Source organism: Salvelinus sp. IW2-2015, unplaced genomic scaffold, assembly GCF_002910315.2.
Source record: "Salvelinus sp. IW2-2015 unplaced genomic scaffold, ASM291031v2 Un_scaffold537, whole genome shotgun sequence".
Lineage (NCBI taxonomy): Eukaryota > Metazoa > Chordata > Actinopteri > Salmoniformes > Salmonidae > Salvelinus > Salvelinus sp. IW2-2015.
This window is the reverse complement of record NW_019942569.1, coordinates 506,940-511,511: the sequence shown is the minus strand read 5'-3', so window position 1 is coordinate 511,511 and position 4,572 is coordinate 506,940.

Sequence of the window (4,572 nt, the reverse complement as noted above, 5' to 3'; positions counted from 1 at the left end):
CAGCATATTTCTCCCCTCTTTTCTCATCTCTCTCTCTCCTCTCTTTCTCATCTCTCTCCTCTCCGTTCTTCTCCCTCTCTCTCTCTCCCCCTCTTCTCATCTCTCTCTCCCTCTCTTTCTCATCTCTCTCACCCTTCTCCATCTCTCTCTCTCCCTCTCTTTCTCCATCCTCTCTCTCTCCCCTCTTTCTCATCTCTCTCTCCCTCTCTTTCTCATGTCTCTCTCCTCTCTTCTCCATCTCTTTCTCCATCTCTCTCCCTCTCTTTCTCATCTCTCCTCTCGTCTTAACCCTACACCCATTAAAACCTCACCACTATACCAACTAACCCTACACCCATTAAAACCTCACCACTATACCAACTAACCCTGCACCCATTAAACCGCACCACTATTCCACTACTTGGCCCTATCTGATTCTACTCCAAGCTGGCAGACTGGGAGGACGGAACACTATTGTTCAACACACCTTGTAACTCTAATGCAGTAAAATCCCGTAGATCCAAGTACTTCTATGCAGCTGCCACCACATCTATTTTCTGTGATTTACGTCCCATTTCTGCGGTATAGTTCATAACCAACACTTCTGATCTCCAGCACCATGGGTACCCCTACAACAGTGGAAGCTGCTGAGGTGAGGACGGTTCATAATAATGTTTGAAACGGATTCCGCTCCAGCCATTACCACGAGCCTGTTCTCCCCAATGAAGGTGCCACCAACCTCCTGTGCCCTACAGTTTTAACACACACCATTTTTTTCCACCAACACTACACATTCCTTTGTCTCATGCCCTACTGCACACTTCTCACATCTAGGAATTTCCCTCCTACACACAGCTGCAACATGACAATAAGCTTGGCACCTAAAACACCGTAATGAGTTCGGGACAAAATCTCTACAAGCACTAAAGATCTACAAGTATTTATGAAATTTCTCCTTCCAGTTATTGATAAACATGACCCTATTAAGAAACGGACTGTTAGATCTACCAAGGTGCCGTGGATTGATGAGGAACTGAAAAAACTGTATGGTTGAGAGAGATGACGCAAAAGGAGTGGCTAATAAATCTGTCTGCACATCTGATTGGCAAACCTACTGTAAATTGAGAAAGGATGTGACTAAACTGAACAAAAAGAAGAAGAAACTGTATTATGAATCTAAGATAAATTATATAAAATATGACGTACGTAAAAAAAATATTTGGAGAACTTTTTATGAAATTATGGGCAGAAAGACTAATTCAAAACCGTCATTTATTGAATCAGATGACTCATTCATCACCAACCCCTTTGATGTGGCCAATTATTTCAACAATTACTTTATTGACAAAGTGTGCAAACTCGGGCATGAAATGTCCAACAAAAATACCAAATTATGTAAGAAATTCAATGTCAATGCACAGTAATACTGTATACAGAGCCATGATAGCATGAAACTCCCTCCCATCTCAAATCACTCMAGCAAGCAGCAACATTAGCTTMAAAAAAACKAATAAAACAGCACATCACAGCACAATGCCTCTGACCTAAATASCTGTAGCATCTCCCTCCCTCACATCGGGTGTTTGGGTTAAAGTTCAAGATAAGATGTTCCCTTGGCAACAGGATATCAGGGGCCTGCTGGGAGAAAACCATTGTAAGCAAAGCCTCAGTAGAGTAGGGAGGTACTGCTCCATATGATATGGTAGTCTGGTCATCTTACTTACGCTAGTCAGTAGAGCAAACTTTTCTTGAAGTGTATGAAAGTGTATTCTTATTTTGTGTGTGACTGGTGGATGCTGCTGGATGTGAGTGTGTTGTGGGAAATAAACATTGAAATGCAAAACAACTCCATAAGAGAACCGGAGGAAATTCCATGTCAAGGGGACTTTTTTCATTTTATGAATAAGTCCAAAGGCCACGCACTATACCTTAGCTAACAAACCGTTTACGGCTATACCTTAGCTAAACCCTTTCTAACGAGTCGGTAGGTGGTAACACGTTACACACTTACCTTAGTATATCGGCATACGTACGGACCTGTATAAACCGTTACACTTACCTAGCTAACCTTTACGGGCGAGGTAGACTGTAAACCGTTACCACTATACCTTTAGTTTAATCCTTTACGGCGGTAGACTGTAACCGTTTATCACTATACTTAGCCTGAACTCTATCTACGGTGCGGTAGACAGCTGTAAAAGTAGTACACATATACCTTATGTATAACCTGTAATGCGGTGTGGTGCCGTTACATCATACTACACCTGTTGACCGTGACGTAATTAACTTACTTAGCTAACCCTTTACGGTCGCAGCAAGCGTACCACTTGCTAACCTTTTAGCGCAGATAACCTTACACTCATACCTTAGCTAATCCTTTAATGGAGGATGGTAGACTGAGGTCCAACGTTAATATCTATGCTAATCGGTTTAGGCGGTGACTGTAAAACCGTTACACTATTACCTTAGCTAATACCCATTACACTATACCTTGCTAACCTTTACGGGCTGGGTAGACTCGCCAACCCGTTACGCGGTAGCTAACTTCTTTATAGGTATGGGTATATACCGTAACACAGCAAAATGTTTGGTTTAGTCTATTTCTATTGCAGAGGACGGACAAAGTACGTAAGTGAAGCCCATTTGATGTTAATGATGACTCTGTCCAATTTATGTACGTTTTGCCTAAAATCTGCCCGTTCGCATGCTCCTGCAGTGACCAGAAGCAAGGTGTTTCTCCATCTGTGCGTGTTTTGTTATTTTGTATTTGAGAYCACTGAATGCAATGATCTAGCAGAAAGGGCAGTGTTGAACTCTTCCCCCTTTGTTTTCAGGAACATGGAGTTAGCAGCCTTGTTGCTATTGTGGAGGGCGTTTCACCTGGCACAAAGTTTGCATGATCATCCCCATACACAGTCAACACGGATCCAGTACAGCAGGGATTTTCTTCCCATATGGAATAATCTCCCAAATGCCAATCCTCCCTCAGATCTATTCAACTTGGATGTGCTTGATTATAATGAAGTTGAAAGGATTATATGAGCGGGCTACACTGTAAGATGAGAAAGCCTAGGTAGCCTAGTGGTTACAGTGTTGGGCCTATAACTGAAAGGTTGCTGGATCGAATCCTTGAGCTGACAAGGTAAAAATCGGTTGTGCTACTCCTGAACAAGGCAGTTTACCCACTGTTCCCTGGTAGGCTGTCATTGTAAAAAAAAAGTGTTTTTCTTAAACTGACTTGCCTAGTCAAATTTAAAGAGGAGTGGAGTCTGGGAAGATGCTTTGGCATTTTCCTGCCCTCTATCATTCCCAGTCTCTTCGTAACAAAAACTGAYGAAGCGCAAGCCCATGTTCGTTTCCAACATGAATTCAGAGATGCCTGTAATTTTGGCTCTCGTGGAGACATGGTTTAAGAGTAGGGACTTGGACGCTGAGCTTATGATTGACGGTTTTGAGGCACCTATACGCTTGGACTGAGATGCCGAGGTTACCGGTGGAGTATGTGTCTATGTGAATGAGTACTGGTGCAAAACTGTACCGGTTAGGGAAAGACTTTGCACGAAGGATGTTGAACTGTTATCTGTGTCATTGTACCCCAACTATCTACCTTGTAAATTTCCTCAAGTATTTGTCACTGTGTTTACATCCACTCGAAGGCAAATTAGCATAATGCCGCAGAGTTAATACTCCAGGAGATGCAGAAATTACATCATCCTTGGGGACTTTACTTTGAGGAACTTCCATCAGTACAAAACAATAACAGAACCGGAGGAAACTCCATATCAATGGAGCTGTAGTACTATACCTTATGYCATTCCAGACATAACAAGATCCCGGACCTGTATTAGGTTCTGTTAAAGGGAGCGTATAAATCCCTCCCACTACCGGCTACAGCTGACCCATCTTATACCTGTGTATCTCACAGCCCTGTGGAGGGGCAAAGTAGTTACGAAGCGGATTAAGAACTGGACAGACTGTTCCTCTCTGACCCTACAGGGGTGTATGGACTGTACTGATTAGGACAGTCAATTTAGAGAGTAATGCGCTCATATTGATGATGTCACTGATGTTGTTAGCTCCTGGGTTTCCTATTGTGAAGATATAGTTATCCCAGACAAGGTTGTGAGTATATAACCATCTTATCAGGCTCCATCTCAATGTGCTTCAAACTATAGCTAGAGGACTCCTGATATCTCCTGAGTGGCGCAGCGGTCTAAGACACTTAATCTCAGTACTAGAGGCGTCACTACAGACACCCTTGTTCGAATCCAGGCTGTATCAATCGGCCGTGATTGGGAGTTCCATAGGGTGGTGCACAATTGGACCATTGGGTGCTCACTGCCTACCCTCCAGTACACCTGCCTACCCTCCAGGACACTTGCCTACCCTCCAGGACACCTGCCTACCCTCCAGAACACCTGCCTACCTTCCAGAACACCTGACTACCCTCCAGGATACCTGCCTACCCTCCAGAACACCTGCCTACCTTCCAGAACACCTGTCTACCCTCCAGGATACCTGCCTACCCTCCAGGACACCTGCCTACCCTCCAGAACACCTGCCTACCCTCCAGGACACCTGCCTACCCTCCAG